This window comes from Anomalospiza imberbis, chromosome 9 (genome assembly GCF_031753505.1).
Source record: "Anomalospiza imberbis isolate Cuckoo-Finch-1a 21T00152 chromosome 9, ASM3175350v1, whole genome shotgun sequence".
NCBI lineage: Eukaryota > Metazoa > Chordata > Aves > Passeriformes > Viduidae > Anomalospiza > Anomalospiza imberbis.
In genome coordinates this window covers 20,684,518-20,702,216 of record NC_089689.1, presented here as the reverse complement: position 1 = coordinate 20,702,216, position 17,699 = coordinate 20,684,518, and the positions used below count along the sequence as shown (strand labels likewise).

The 17,699-nt window shown below is 41.3% G+C and overlaps 1 protein-coding gene across 17 annotated transcripts in view; it reads right to left on the bottom strand.

Annotated features, from left to right (window-relative positions):
- The window catches only part of PTPRF (protein tyrosine phosphatase receptor type F), a 378,733-nt gene that overhangs the window by 247,397 nt on the left and 113,637 nt on the right, over window positions 1-17,699 (bottom strand). The window lies entirely within an intron of this gene.

Sequence of the window (17,699 nt, the reverse complement as noted above, 5' to 3'; positions counted from 1 at the left end):
GAAAGGATTCATGATTAGATATTCCCTCTCCAAAACCAAGCAAATCATCTTGCAAATTGCCTTAACTTGGGCATCTGCTTGAATACTGAAATACAGAAAATTTCTTGAAAACCAACCAAAAAAAGGCAAGTATTTAAAAAGAATACAATTTCTGTGTATCGACCTTCTTTATCTTTTAATGAGAATATACTCACTGTACTTCCACCTCAAAGTCTAAGGTCTACCTATTAAAACAGACTTTAAAGGAGCTAGCAAGCACCATGCCCTCAGCAACCACACTCAGCAGTGACAGGGGCTCACACCTTCAGTGCCAAGCATCTCAATGCAAACCCAAGAGTTATTTAAAAGTAGATGTGATTCTCCACTAAGCTGCACAAGTTACCAAACTTACTAACACAGCATTATTAGGGAAAAAAATCTCATGCTGGCAGATGCCAGCCTGAGTGGACCCTGTGAGTATCCTTGAAGCAAAGCAGCTGCAACTGTGCACACTGTTTGTGGCCCAACATGCCACTCTTACTCATGTTGGCAGACATTTCAAAAACATCTTCAGGACTGCTCTAACAAAGATATTTCTGAATTTTACTAGGTTTGGAAGCGTACTGTTTTTTGGAAACCGCTGAGCTTTTGATGGAAGTATCACAAGTTACAAACACGTCTACTTCTGACAAAAGCACGTTGTTCAAAGAATGCCAGCAATGATCGTGCCTAGGGAAATCCACGAGAAATCTCAAGAGAATCTACCTCGGCAAATATTTACAGTGCATAGTACTAGCAAACAGGAGATCATGATTCTTCTCCATTCTGTTACTGTATTTGCACAGTAAATCTTTTGCCATGTTATAATACCGCACAACACAGAGAAATCTTTATTTATGTAACATCTTCTCCAGCCAAGACATCTGAAAATGCTTTACAAAATAACCTAGCTCTAACCTAGATGCAGAGAGAATACTGATCATCTCATCCTGTTTTTATTGTCTCAATGAGAAAGCATAAATCTAACTAAGTTCAGCAGCAAAATTTTGAATACTGCAGAAGAGGCTCTCTGTACCAGCCACACACTCTTTGCTGCCCTCCAATTTCCCCATCCTCACTCAACTCTCACCAAAGGATTACTAAAAGCACCATTTACATGTCTTGCATAGCCAAGACAGATACAGGCAGTTGTATCTTTATAGCTGCATAAGCTCTGTTCCAATCACAGAACAGTTCAGTCCCCAAGCCGTTGGCCCAGTGTCAGCCAGCTCCCCAGATATGGCCCACACAGGAATGGGAAGAAATGCCTGGATCAAGAGTGATGATTATGCTTCTAAATTCTGCATGTACAGGAGTAACTTGTGCTGCCTGAAGAAGGGAACCCATTGAAGAACTTTAAGCAGCTTTATATCTGACTCAACAGCAGCCAGAATCCTAAGAGGCTACTTTTCCTGGGGAGGGGGTGGGAGACACCAAGGGCTGAAATTACTGAGTCAAAACTTATCATGCGTGTCAAGCTCTGTAAGATTAGGACAGAGAATGAGTTTTACAGGTGATGCTGAAACATCTTAGGTATTTGTCAGACCACAGTGGGGGTGAGCTGCTTTCAGAGAGCTTTTCCTCTTTCATTCACTTCCATTAGCAACAAAAGTGTCTCATCTAATGGTGTATCTTGAGCACAGATTGCTCAGAGTCTTGTCAATAGCACCTCCACAGCCCTCATTCAGAAGTAACTCTCAGGAACACAAAAACCTCAGTTAAAGAATAGGTCTGTCTCTTGATTTCTCTCTTCTTTCAGTAAATGTGATCAAGCTTCTCTCCAGTTTCAACAGATTTGTAACTTTTCTCTCTAGCCCATGAGATTCATACAGCATGCACTATGCAGAACTGATGAATTGTCAGATACCCTACCAGATGCTTCATAGACTTGATCTTTTTCAACTGTTTAGTACTCTAAATAATTTACCATCTGGTAGAAAAGCCAGATTTTCTTATGCCAGACTGCTGTCTGTCCCTCCAAAGTTAATAGACCACCTTTGGCCTTTAATAGGATCAAAATTTGCCACTTCCTCTTTTCATGGTTGCTCTGCTTATGGAAAAGTTGTCTGTATTCAATAATTAAAGAGCTTTAAATTGGAATGTTTTAAAATTTCATAAATCTCAGTAGTTGTCATTCTCTTTTGAAAGTGAAAATATTAAAAAGCTTCTCCCAGCGGTTCAGCTTTCTCAAGGAGACAACCCAATACTCAAAGCAAGGGTGTCAGCTGAAGTTCAGTTAACCCTTAGAAGGGCCAGTGTTACTCTGACAGTGTTAAACAGCAATCCTGAACCATTGCTAAAGGCTTCCTTTCCTGGGCAGAAGGTAGCCTAGGATGGAAAGCAGCTAAAAACCAGATAATATTGGTAGATTTTTGGCAACAAGCTAAACAAAGTCTGTATTGGTTTTGCAAAATCAAGTACAACAGCAACTGACCAAATAATGCTCCTACAATTCTTAATGTGCCTTGTTCCCAGCAAACTCATGCCTCTTCAGGCATGCCTCTCTTGCTTCTGGACTGATCTCCTGTACACCAGATGATCTCAGTCCCTTCATTCGAAGGCCTCCTTTAATCTCACTGCTTTGGCCAGCATCTCACAACTAATATTGCATTTGGGAGCCCAGACGCTGTACAAGAAGGTTTTTCAAAAACACACGTACATTCTCATTTCTTCTTCTGCATCTGGTCCTGGCAATATTATAAACTCTAGACTACATAACCCAAAATTAGGCTGAGGCTAAGCACTCCAGATGGCTTTGTAAAAACAGCTTTGAGTTTAACAAGCTAAACTCCTGCCTCTGCTCCAAACTCAGTGTTAGAGCTACCGAGAGCTAGTTTGGCAGAAAACTAGAAAGCGGGAAAGCACAATAAAAAACTAGCAATCTTCATTTAAATATATCAGATTTTGCTGTGGGGCAGGTGGATGGAAAAGAGGCGGTCTTGAGGACATTTTTTGAAATCTACACGGTTTGATTCTTTCAGACAGCAGAAAAAGCTGGACTCATTTAAAACAGAGCCAAGAATACCAACAGCTCATATGGTACTAAGAAATTCTGGCAATGAGTATGTCTCACAGGAGACTGCAATGAGATTAGAAAAAGCAGTCAACTTTAAAGAGTCAAGAGGAATTTCAAACCAGCACTGAATAGCTTATGTCCTCTACGAACTCTTCTGCAAGATAAACTGAACTGAAACAAGTGGGTCACCAGCCAAGACTGGCACAGTGAAGAACAGCATCCCCAAAGCCAGCCTGCCCATTCCAAATCAGGGACAAAAACACTGCACTAAAATCGCTTTTTAGGTTAAGCTAACCCAAAGAATCTAAGAAATCAGCACAAAAAAGCTCCCTCCAGGAACCCCTGTACAGCCACGGAACTGCCAGGTTTCGTTGTGTGTTTGAGTACTGACACTGCCTTTGTTGTGAAACATCGTTAAAGAGACTGGAGAAACTTTCAGGGTGGGAAGGTGAGCCCAGTCCATAAGCAATGTCCTTAGCTGACCTGGAGATGTCACAGTGTCTTTTCAAACAGGAACCTGAAACAATTGTGCTTGTTTTTCAAGGTGGAAAATTCCTTAGTGTTCTCAAGGTGAGCCCAAGTATGCAGGTCAGAAAATACCAACTGGGCACAGCCAGACCATGGTAAAGACGGGGCTGAAATTACATCAGCTTCTCCCAGTGCTACTACACGTGCAACACGAACAAATTTTCCTTCTGGACCTCTACCCTCTATATTTTACACAAGTATCTGAAGGGGAATCAGCGCTCCAGAAGGACCCAATCAACACAATACCACCTGATCAACTCTGGGTGTCACATCAGCGACGGCGATCATGCATCACACTGAGCAATAAGGCAGCTCTTTATTCTGTTGAAAGTGAGAACAATAACTGGCTACAGCTCAGCTGCTTCACTCTGTACATAATGCCTCATCTGTGCTCAGAAGGAGGAACAGGAAAACCATGACACACCATATAACTCAAGACCATCATATTGCACACATTAAAAGTTGTGGAAGCAGTTACACACAAGCTAATGACTTCTCAATGTTTCACTTCACTACATTAGTATTCCTTTAGCATAGATTTCTTTGTGCTTTTCTGCGAGAAATATAATATAAAGAGACTTGGGGAGTACAGCAATATGGCCAAAACAGACAAAATGAGTCTCATTTCACTCCAAACTCCCACATGCAGGGAATGTATTAGAGAGATTCAGTGGGGAGATATATGAAGATAGTAATGATGGCAACACTACAATAGATTTAGGGAGGAACTTCCTTTGAGCTTGCCATACAATAAAAATGCCAAAAGCTAAAGAAACTGCCACATGAGCAAAGGTACCACCTCTGGGACCCAGGCATGAGCAGGCCCAGAGCATCAGTCTGGTGCTCTCAATTACAAGGCTCTCAAACCATCTGGAGAGAAGGAATGAACAAAGCAATTCAAGAACCAAACCAGGAAGGATAAAAATCTCTGTCTAATCACAAGCAGTAGACAGACTGGCTGAGAATTTGATAGCTATCTGTAAGTACAAGAAGGATACAAAACACCAAGAAAGGAGTGGAGGAGTATAATTAGCCACGGACATGTAACTGTGAGAATGAGACAAAGCAAACATAAGTGTATGCAGAATATTCTCAGTAAACAGTGTTAAAAAAATATATAAATACTTCCCTCCCCAGAAGTATTTTTCCCAGAAGGAAAATGTTTCATCACCTGTTTGGAAAGAAAATAAAAATTAGGTAGGAAAAAAAAGAAAACCCCAAATATCCCATAATCTGGGAAATAACCATAAACAACAAACTAATACAGGCTGATTTGGTAAGGAGCAATATATGTAACAGCAAGAATAACTCAGAAGTACTTTAAAAAGTTTCTCCTTATTTTGATAAAGCACAAAAAAGTGAGAAGTGTTTAAGCACAAGCTGGCCCAGTTACAGGTCACTGTGATCCTGAACATGCAATCCTAACTTGACCCAAGGAGAGAAGCAGAGCCACTTTTAAGCAGAATACAAGCACAACTTGAATATTCCTGTCAGCTTTATTGGCTACATTTGGTTCTGAAGACATTAATTTCTGAAGGTGTCACTGCCTGCAGACAATACCAGATAAGAAAGAGGAATTTTTCCACTGGAACAAGGATTATGAAGGGCCCTGTTAAATAACTATGGAGATAAGTTAAAACATCCACTTAAAATATAGATCAGCCTTGAGTCTCACAAGCCCAGCTATCACTCACAGTGAGCACTAAGAACAGATTGCTGTAGATCACCCTACCCAAGTGTAAAGGCTCCTAATGCCTGCTGTAAAGTCTCCTTAAAAGAAGTAAACTATTGCATATCAGCCTTCCAACAGAAGTCTTTAACATTTACAGAATAGGCCCAGCACTGCATCCAGGTGCATGAATTACAGATCCAGGGCAGTAGAAAGTCCCACAAAAAATAAAACTATATTCACCTATTCCTTAACTATCAGCAAACTCCACTAATGTGAAGAAACATACTCATGAGTCAGACATTTCCACAAAGCAATAATTTCTGTGCTTTTCCTACAAATTATTGTACACGTGACAATATATTCCTAATAAAAATGACAATGCTGTAACAGGCTTGACTGAATTCAGCACAATAGAAAACAGTGCAAGGACTAAAATCACTAGGTACTAAGCCCTCTCCTCTAAACCCAATTCCAGGGCACTAAGTTCTGCACAGACAGGGTGCAGAAAGGTAGTTTTAAACTAAAGAGAGGGAGAGCTGACAAACATGGTCCTTCTGGGCTTGCTGCTTACAACACACCACAGCTGAGTGCCATTGACTGTACAGCTGTGGTCCTGTTATTCCTGCATCTGGAATCAGCAGTGCCAAACACACTGATTCTGCATCTCTCAGAGTGACAGACCATGCAAGGCAGAGGAGACCTTAGTTCCACTGAGCACCAGAACTAATTTTAACCAAAATGGCAAGAATGCAAATGATTTACCAGATGAGAGATAATGTCTTTCCATCCCTTCAAGGATTTGTATGATGTCTAATGGCTTGAAGCCAAACTAAATCCTAAATCAATTTTAAATCAAAATTGAATCAGTTTCCTCTTTGTAAGAATGCTTTTACTCTATCCACATGTCTACTCAGCCTCCTTAGAGGCCTCAGTGTCATAATTTTTGAGACCTCCCAAAATCTGAACAAGCCCTTTCTCTGGCTTGGAGATTTTGAGCAACTTCTAGAAATTTTCCTTTGCAGAATTCGAAGTTGGATTCTGTGAGAACATGATCTTCAGGTATTGTGTTATTTTTGCAGTAATTTCTGCTTTAACCAGAGTACAAGACACATAAAGAACTTTTTTTTGGGGGGGGGGGGGAGGGTGGGGGTGGGAAGTTGTTATTTTTAACAAAAAATACCTTATGTTTGCTGGAAGTTCAGTTATGTTTTATGTAACATAGCATACTACTGGGGTCTGCTCACTTAATGCCTTTCAGATTAACAGCTTATTCTAAATCTGCTTTTGCCAAGACCTCAGTTTCTGGAATTTGCTTAGCTTTTATATTTAGAAATACTGGGCACAATACTAGTAGCAAATCTTCTACAATATTTTCAGTGGTTAAAAACTGATGCAAAGTAATAATTTCCCTCTTTGGCAGCACACTCCTCTTCCTTAACTGCCTTCCTTAACCCTCCATCATCCAACAAGACAAATTTTCACACAAGACAATGGCACTGATTTGCCTGAATAATTTATCTTCTATGTCTAGTCAGCAGTTCTTCAAAGTCCACCTTGGATCTTTCAATTTTCCTTTTATACTCATTTTACTTTATACACTCTACTACTGATAAATGGGAGTTGGGTATCCAAATTTTCATCTCCAACAGCTTCTCAAGCCTGCCACCTACCTAGAGCGAATTACTCCCAGCTAACTGCTTGCTAATTTAACTGCTTTTCCCAGTTTGCTTTCTTATGTTCCCCTATAGATTTCAAACCACATCAAGGAACTGATTCACTCCCCCCTTGCACCCTCCTTTTTTCTTTTCTACTCTTACTTTTTCCCATTATAATATTTGGGACGCTTTGACTGACTTGTTCACTTCCTTGTAAGTGAGCCTTTCTAAAGTTTACCATCATTCTCAACATTTTCATCTTCTTCACCCCTCTGAGCTCAGTGATGTATTTATGCTCTATATTTACCACAGCCATGGCCACTCATGAAGACGTACGTGAGGAGTCCACAAACACCTTCAACCTTGCTGATGCTGCAGCCAGGAGTGATTAAATAATCCCGAGCAACCCCTTGTGCCTGCAGCTATTATAAGCCAGGTTCTGGAAAGAACACACGCTGGTGACAAACCCTCCACCCGCTATCTCGCAGCCTCTGTCACACGTGGCAATGGAGTAAAAAAGGACTTACTGCTTTGATCCTACTCACAGAGACAATAATCCTTTTCCACAGGTCCACCAAGCACACACAAAGTGCCAAGTTCTCAAATACGTCTTGGCTGCCATGCCATCCTTTCTAGACATGGGCTCCACCAGCTGAGGAGCAGCAGGGCTCCACCAGATGGGATTCCCACCTGTCCCAGCCACCTCATCAACCAGCACCAACCTGTGCAGGAGAAGGCAGCAGCAGCCTGCCACAGGGATGGCTTCTTCCTAATGCCATCATTTAGCAGACAACTTATGCCCTACTGGAGGGTTTATGTATCCAATTAAATTTCTTATAATTCTCATCTTGTGAAACTATGAACATTTTCAATGCTAGATTTTGGAATTATTCTCTCCCAAAGGGCTTTGAAGTTAATTATATCATAGTTGTTATTACTGTCTCAACCACGGATACTGCTTCAACCCCATTATTGTGTGTATTACTGAGGGCTAAAATAAGAATAGCTGCTGTTTCGGTGTGCTCTGCAGCTAGCCTTTCCTGCAAACTGCTTCCATAACCTTTGCCCAAAGATTATGTATGCTCAGTTTATATGCAGGTAGTTAACAGAGCCCAGTAGGGTAAACGGACTTATTACATTTATTAAACTGAATTCTCTCCATGCAGAACGCCCCCAGCATCCTGCAGTTCGCTGGCTCTGGAGGCATTTTGGCATTTGGAAGACAGCACCCAGAAATTCCCTCTGCAACTAATAAGCAAGAACTATGAAAGCACAAGTTTCATGCAATTGCCTTCTGTATGAAAAATGAAAACTGTTCCTGTAACCTCTAAAGAAACATAGATGCAATCAAGCTTATTGTAATAAGATGCTAAATTTATGATTATTCCTTTTTATTTTTTCCTTCTAGTAAGGCCCCCTAGCTTTGCTTTGCTGAAAGAAAACAGCCTCTGAGGTGGCATATACGACACAGCACCTAAGCCATATTAAAGAGATGTAAATAAAAAAAGCCCAAGGTGTAATATAATGCTTACTGAAGATGAAGAAACTAAAGGTCTGCAAATTGTCAAATTCCCGATTTAATGGCAGCAAGTCAATCTTAACTCTTACTACAAGAATTTGTATTATTAAGTTTTTATGCCAAACTACTTCTCTCCTTCAGTAGCACCCCAGGCTAAAAATTAAACTCAGGTTTTTTATATCACATTCTGTACAGTAAGACATACAAAACATATAACTATCAGATTTTTCCTCACTCAGATCTGAGGCTGTGCGTTCAAAACTGTTTAATGGAAGAAAATCAATTAATACGTTTTACAAGGCTTCTTTGTTTGTCAAATCAAAGCAGTAGTTTCCTAGTTACTTCCTCAGTCCAGAGGGACTGAGATAACAGCTGCATCAAGGCTGCAGCAAATCCAACACTTTCTGGACAGACCAGTCATCTTCCATCTTTCATGCCACAAAGCAAATGCCAAGACTCTTCAAACAGGCCAAAATCTGCTTCCACACTCACATTCTGCAAGTATATTCTTATGTGGGGACCACATGCAAGTGCTGAGCACTTACAGGCGGTGGATAGGAAGGCTCCACATGGCTGTGGATCTGTGCTGCCTGACACCTTATTAAGGATGCACAACCTTCATCTGCTTTGGATTACAAAGATGAGAAAAGGTGGGAATGCTAACAATATTCTGCACATGCTAATGAACCTGTAATAATTGCCTCTGCCAACCTCAGAAAGAAATCCAAATGATAAAGCCAAGGCAAACATTACTATCTCTCAGGTAAGCTGGGTACATCACCACCCCTACACAGCACTTGCTGCTCCTTGCATCTTGCGTGAACCTGAACCTCCCATGGACCCTCCTCATCCACCGTAAAATCCATGCTAAATTTATCACAGATTATGTCTGACTTTGCTTTTTATATCCAGCAATTTTCTGACTACTAGAAAAGGCATGCTTTGCTAACCAAGGGTATTCAGTGCATGGCAGTTATGTAGCTACTTCCAATGGCTTTGTTATTTCTGCACTGGAGAGGCAGCAGGAGAGATCAATTCTTACATTCACCACAGCACACACATGGTACAGACAGAGATATAGGACATTCTTCACCTCTTGGTGGTCCTCCATTCCACCCTATGGCTCTAAAAAATTACAATTTGCAATTCAACTTTAAGTAAAGTATTCAAAGGAAAAAAGACCAAAAAAATTTCACCCACCACAACACGTCTGCTTCCAGGAGACAGTAGCTTGCTTTTGATTTTTATAATTCAGTCTTAAAAAGCTCCTCCTCCTCAAACCTTGAGAGCATTTCCTATGTAACTCAAATCTTACAACTTCTGTGCATTCTCTTTACCAGGAGAATGGTCCCATGCTAACAGTCTGAGTCAAGATAAACCTGAATTCTGAAAGATCAACCTGAAAAAGAAATCAATTATGTACCTCACACAAAACTGCCCTTTTCTAATGGAGACTTCTGCCAATAGCAGATGGAAAGACCTTTGAAAAATAAGACATCCCATATGCCATCTGCAGCAACTTTGAGCTTTACTATTGAAATCATTCACTCTCCTTCCAGGCCTTCACCTTTACATGACCTTGAGTAACACATAAAGAGGATAACACATTATGTGCAGCTTCTTGGGATACTATTCAGTAAAACCTAAGGAAAGAGAATTACTGCTAGCTGTTTTTTCAATCCATTCGTGCATTAGTGTGCTGAAACACATACTTGGAGCTGCTGAAATCAGATTCAATGTACGTTTTAGCGTACTTAGGAGGAAAGCTATTTTAATTTGTTAGTTGCCAGAATGTAAAATCATGAAGGGAAAAAAGCTTCCAGCAGAAAACCAGAACAGATCTTAAAGGGGAAAGATATTACCTAGCTTCACAAAAAAACCAAGGAAAGCTAAAGGTGAACCAGGTTAAGTACAGCGCCAAGAAAAGGAACAGCCCCTTCTTCCTCCACATGGTTGATGCGGTTGTGGGGCTGACAGCAAAAAATGCAGCACCTTGTTCATCAAAACCAAACATATTAAATTAACAGCAGCACAGTAACTCCTCAGCTGCCAAGAAACAATGGCTCTGGTGCTCTTAGCGACATGTGGGGAACATGCTCCAAATTTTAAGCGCTTACTTTTGTATATGCAATGCCACCAGATGTCCACGCTTTTCCAAACCTGAAGACTAATGCATCAAATTCCCTCTGAAAGCTTTTGTGCCCCAGGTCTACAGCTCTGTGTCCATCACTTCTAGATGTGTGCCCAGCCCATTAAAGTGGACCTGAGCCAGGCGTGAGCAGAGGGTTGGTTTTACCCAACCAGCAAGAGCACACAACACCCCATTCATGCCAGTCCTGTGTTTAATCAGCCTACAGAAAAGCAGGACAAAGTCACCCAATGCCAGAGCTCATATCCCTGGCTGCTTGACATCCAGGCAGTGCATGGATTCTGCATCACTCAAACCTGCTTTGGTTTTACCCTTGTGGGTTTTAGTAATTATGCACATACACAGAGAGCTTGCAATCAGTGTACTCTGAATTAAATTTTAACCAATAAATGAAGTATTAAAAGCCACAAAAATTTTTATAACATTTTAATTGTGTATTACAGAACTCATCTGGTAACACCTAATTATAATTCTAAATGAGCAGCAATTAACAAGCTATTTTACGGTGCCTAAGTCCAAAATAAACAAGGTCAGGACAGTCCTGCAGAAGGAGCTGCTAGTATGCACACTGCAGAAGAGAGGCCAGTCTATGCCTGGAATGTACTCATTCCCCAAATGCTGCATCAAAGTATTACATTTCAGAAAGTGTAGGGAATATCACTCATCAAGATCAGGACTTGCTGTATCACTGGATCCTTGTCAGGAAATGGACAGCTCTGCTCCTCGCATACCACCCACAATGCCAGTGTTCAAGTTCACGTGAAGTGACACATACCAACACTGTGTCACTGATGGAGAAGGTAGGGGCAGGACCAGCAGAATCAAGTGCTCTCACCCATCACATGTAGCAAAGACCCCAAAATGGGATGGGTTGAGAACAGAGCAATGAAGAAGTCTCTCTTCTTCACACAGAAGCCATAACACTCCCTGTAGTAAAGGCAGCCCACTTATTGCTTTAAAAAATTAGTTAATCTTTCAGAATCATCCAACACTTCCAAGCAGGAGAAAGGTAGATACTATAGACAGAGCCACAGATTTCCTGTTATAAATTCTAGGACACTTCCCACTGACCTGGATGCTCTCTCAGAAACTTCTTGGAAGGATCTTGCTTCTTTACTCCATGGCTAGTAAGTCAAGTCATTCTACCTGGTAAGCATCCACTAAGTGTTTCAGAAATAGTTATAGCAAAGAAGCACCCCACTAGAAGTTTTAGGGGTTAACCAGCAAAGGTTCAAAGCCCAGAAGCTTTATTTCAGAATGCATTACCCTTTACTGACAGGTTGGGTTTAAATTTTATTTTCATATTTTATCCTTTAAAAAGAAACATTCTTTGAGAGTTGAAATGTGAGGAAAAAACCTCAGCCTAAATTATATGCAATGTACAAGGTAATTTTCTCTTTTCAGATGGTAGACAAGGTTTCTGAAAAGGGCTTTGAGACATACTCATGCATCTGTCTTTTGGTTTTTCCTTTACCACTTTTACTGTGTCTTCTAAAGAAAGAGAATCGCAAACATCTTCCACAAAGAAGAGGGGCCACTCCTGACTCTAGGGGAAGAGGCAACAGAACAGGAACTTGCCTGATGCAGCTGGTATCTTCCCTGTAGGAGCAATGCATTAGATATTCTTAACTAACATTAACAACATGCAAACATTTGGAAAAGTATCAATGATCAGCTTTTTTAGCAAAAGAACAAAGTACCCCAGGCACTGTCAGGGCTAGATCAGCAATCCAGCTCTAGGAGATGCTGGCAACAGAAAATGTGCTTTATATATGCAGGTGGTTTATGAGAAATAATTTGTGTACAAACCTTTTAAAAAGAATACATGAAGGAATTTGAATAGTTATCTGTCACAAAGCAGTGCTTTTCAGAATAAAGCTTATTCTGTTCTCCAAGCTCACAGACAACATAATTCCTGACAGATTAGCCTTCTGGGTCACACTGAGGACACCAGCAGTAGAAGTTGGCTTAAGGTGCTGCAGATTCCCCACCGCTCTGGTGTGCTTCTGGCCTAGCCACAGAAGCACTAAAGCCTCACACCAGATGGGTCATGGTGGTGTAGATCTCTGTGAGAAAGTATTCTGGGCTTGCTCTTCCACCAAGACTTACAGTCTTCAGACAGTCAAGTGAACCTGCATTTGTCCAAATGTCCAAATGCATTTGCCCAAATGAGTGTGCCTGAGACATGGCATGTCCTACAGAAGCCAGGCTGATCTGTTGAATGACAGGATTATCAAAAATACAAAATAAAAGTATGTCTCTCCCTTTACAGTGTTCATTAAAAACTAATTAAGACTCAGGGCTAGCTGAACCAAAGTGACCATCCCTGGTAAATAAGACCCTTTCTGAGCAAAGGCAAGAGGAGAGCTCCCAAGGGCTGAAATAAACAGTCAGGGCTTTACACATACAAGCATCCCTCAGTGTAGAGGAATTTCTGAGAGACAGAGGTCACGATCTGGATGTTCATGATTTTTATGTTTAGAGTGAAGGCTGAGCTACCCCAGCCTAGGCCTTAGATGTGGGCCTCGGTGAAGCTTTGAAGCCTATGGCGCAGTTAAGAATACGTTTGTGGCGCAGTCAGAAATTACGTTAAGGTATAACACAGCGTACTGAGCTATCTAGGTGTGAACTAGTATAGGTCTGCAGTGTGAAACTTCAGCCACCTTAAGACAGGAACAAACAATGTTTGCTTGCCAATGAGAGTGTGCTCATGATGGTAAACTATCTGGAAGTGTATAAAAACTACTGTCTGTAAACAACAAATGGAGAACTATGATTAGCCACAACGGTTCGGATCTGCGTTTGTTCCTGTCCAGCTCACCCTTTTATTATTAGTCCCTGCTTTACCTCAGTACCTTTCTTTCCCAGCAAACATGGAGAACCCTATCCTTTGATTGTATGACAAAGCTTTTGGATGGATATACTGCGGTGTCTATCACTTAAAAGTCGCTGACTGCCAGGTGTTTAACCACTGCCACATGCCTGTCCTTACAACCTTCTCCAGGAAAGGATCCATAGCAGGACTGTGCCCCAAGTCCTGTCTGGTGTTCAGCTACAAGATCAATCCTGACTCTGTACCATGGCTAGGAGGAGGGCACCCTTTCAAGGGTCTGGCAAACTCCATCACACAATTTGCAACCGCCCATCCCATCCCGCAGCCTCCTCCAGAGCCTTCGTTGCCCAGCAGCACCAGCACTACAAGTGGAGCCATTTTCATTTTTCAGCTGTTCAAACAGGAAAGGGAAAGCTGATCAAACCACTGCCTGAAGGGAGGATGCACCAGGAAGACCAAGTGAAACTACAGGCACAGCAGACTCAGGGGCAGCAGCCATCGCTAATACCAAGACTAAATAACTACCGACAGTCCTTTGCATGAACCAGGCAAAGCTGATTATTTTTTCCAACATACCCACCACCCTGGGAAAGACCACCATCCCCAAAACCTATTTCCATCAACTGTCCAAAAGAGTTGCTTGCAAATTACTGGAGGCACAAAAGCTGCAGACTCTTGGCTCTTTATCTTTGAAGGCATGCCACTTGAATTTATCACACTACATGCAAGTCAAACTTTATTTAGCTGAACGAGAATCCTATAAGCCCCCTTTTCCTCACCAGAGAGTGAGAACAAGCAGAACAGCTAGTGCCTTCTTGCTTTACTGAATTCATTATATTAAACCAAAAGCAATGTCATCTTAACTTGAAAGGACTTTTAAAAGAGCTTGAAGCAATTCTGCTGCTGTAGCATTTTTTATATTTTGGATTAACTACAAGCCCTCTTAACCCCTCCAAGTTTGTAACAGCACATACTCATATCCTCCCAAGCTTTCAGAGCAGTCATCAACCTCTGAGCTGTTAGCAAGGTGGGAGTTAAAGCACACACCATGTACAACTATTGTAATTTGACTCCTCTACAAATTAAAGAAGTCCGAGTTTTAGGTATTTTTGTCCACAAGAAAGGACTTGCAGAATCTGGTAAATTATCTCAGACATTCCTCATGTCTCACGTGCAATTTCCCTGATTAATAACCCAGGCTCACAGGGGCAATGAAAAGGTGAAAATTCTACTACAGGTGACAGTTCTAAAATATTACTAAATGTTACCTTTAAAACATTTCTAATTAGCATTGATACAGAAAGATTTCTATCAAGAGATGTTCTGTAAATTCATAATTATCATCATTGACTTTTTAAACTGCTTTTCAAACAGGATATTTTGCTTTTTTTTTTTTTTTTGCCAATAGAGTGTATCAGAAGCTATAGAAAACACCTTAGCAGCAACTTTCTTGAAATGAAATATTAAAAAAACCACCCCGCTACCAATAACTGGTTCTGTTTGATGTAGTTTGTCATTTTTCTGGACAGCTGAAAGCCTTAGGCAAATGTGCAGGGAAAAACAGTGAACCATCTCATCCATCTTTTGTTTATTAAACCCTGAGTTTATTCAAGTGGCTTTGAATCTTGAACTACACAAAGTCTTCTGAACCATTCCACACTCAGCAATTGAATCTAGGAGGCAGAGAGAATGCAAAATGTCCTTTACGTTTATTAACTTCTGAAGAAAGCATCAGATAACAAACCCTTTCATCTCAGCTCACACAGCTGAAGAACAGTGAGAAACAATGGCCAGAACCAGACCAGCTCCAGCATGGTGCTACCAGAAAATCCTTGTCAGGTGCTTGATACACACCCTGCTGAGAGCACCTCTGTCACTCCTGGGCTCTCTTACCCTGCCTGTGGGGACACCATCTACAAAACAACCAAAGAACCATTCATAAGCACTTTCAAGCCTTTTTCTGACCCTACTATGTTTTCAGAGCAATGGCTGCATCTTGGCGAAAGCTGGACGTGTACTGGAGATGAAAGGTTGCCAAGCACTGCCAAGTTATCTCAGACTAACAGTATCTAGGGGAGATGGAGATGGATGGAGTCACAAGATTAACACTCCTAGCTCAACACTAGTTTGAAAAGGGCAGTCTTTACTCTGTCCATTCACAAAATCATGGGGAAGAGAAAAGCCATTTTTATATACAAAATTGTATTACAAGAGTGCCCTAGAGGCCACTGTATCCCTCATTTTCATACTAAATTCAATAAAAAATACACCGTTCTTATTTAGATTAAACAGGTGCAGCACCAAGGGGTCTTGCAGCAGCAGCATTTAAGACCTTGTTGAGAGCATGGCCTTCTCTAATCGAAGCAACCAGCCTAATCAGGAAGCCAACATGGGCAATTTGACAGCAGTAGGTCTAGCCCCAGAGGTCCCATACATCACTGCCATGTCTGCATTTCCCCTCCCTTTGCTATCTTTCCTAATGCTCAAGTGTACACCAAGACAGTTGAGAGGATGCAATTTGTAATCTCAATTAAGCACAACATGAGGTAGCCAAGTTGATTAAGAAAGAAGGGGCTTAAATTAGCTTACTGCCCCTTTACGAGAATTAATTTCTATTCCAGCAGTGCCTGTGGTGGCGTGTCCAGTCCAAACACATACCAAAGTAAACAGATGCACTCAAGAGAGACTGACATTTTTCATGTGGCATGGCAGGGGAGCTGTGTGCCTGTGAGGGTGCATGCACTTCAGCCTACCTGATCCATTAGCACTTGGTCAATGACAAGGAAAGTACAGCCTTCCCTTCCCTTAAGTAAGACACTAATCTGTTACAACTCTACAAGCTAGGGCAATTAATCAAAAGTCTATCATACCATATAAAATGAAAATGGCTCAAAGATGTGCCTGTTCACATCAATTAATTATTAAAGGAGCATTAGCTGAAGCTTTTCACCTGCCATTTAAAAGTTCAGGCTAATATGACATGACATGCATACAACCACTGCATCACAGTCTACACCTCCATTCACCCACCCAGCTATCCCAGTTGTACCTGTACCTGCTCTGTTTCTGCAGACTGGTTCCAGAACACCCCAAGAGCAACCAGAGCCTGCCTGCTAGGGATGCTCAGTATGTACAGCTGGGAATCAGCAGGTAGCCCCTCCAAATGGCAATCACAACACGCATTTGCACATGTTTGCCTGACATTTCCTCTTCTGTTTCAAAATAAAGTCCTCAGGCAACAAGGCAAGGGCTTGGTAAAGGTAGCACAAGCATTCCTAGAAACCACCAACCGTGTTGTTTTCAGCTGTGTTCATGCTGCTGTAATCAATGGAAGCACTTAGCAGGGATGAGCACATACCAGCGAGAAAAAACACCCCATCCTTTATGCCATGGTTGTTATCGTCTTCCAGACCAACCAATGAATCAAGATCACTGACTGCACTAGGAGGTGAAGCACTGGGAGGGCTGGTGCTTAATTAAGCTGAAGTAAATACACCCTGGCTCAGGAGCAGACTAGAATCACCTCCGCAGCACATAAACCATGAGCAGACAAGAGCATAGCAGCATCAGACCTGCTCATATTTCTACCACTTATGACCCAAGCTTTATTCTAATTGCACAAATTGAAGAATGATTAGCAGTTGTGTGGACATTAAATGCCCTGCTGATGTAACCTAAACAGATTTGCATTATTCAGAACAATTATGTAAGGCCATAGCTGTGAAACTAGAATGAATCAAAACAAAGATATACATTATAAAACACAAAGCATCACCCCATAAACGTGGGGGATGGCAAAACAGCCTAAGTAATAATTTAAAAGCCACACTCTAACATCATTCTTTCTAAAACTGGAGATGCAGGCATCTTTTTCATGAAACACCATAAATCCACTACAGTGGTGCTCTCACCCTTTACAATCTCTAGAATTAACTTTTATGGATATAAATATTAATAAAATTCACCCCACCTATGTTTTGCACCAGGCTGCTATGTAAGACTTCATATCCAATTGTACTATAAGTTTATATTTCTGCTGAGAAGTGTTATGCACAACTCAATATCAGCAGAAATACTGGGTCAAGTTAGACATCAGCTTCCATGAGCCGTGGGAAGAGAGTGGTAAGTGTAACTCTGACAGACCACAGCTGCCTGTGCTGAAACACTTTACAGTACACTCCCTAATAAACTACCAAACAGGCACCAGCACTCCCAGTGTCGTTTGGAAATTAAATAGTAAGCTACAACTTTAAACATTTTTGCCTCAACTCCCGCTTCTCACAGATGCTCTTCTTCACAGCTTATCTCC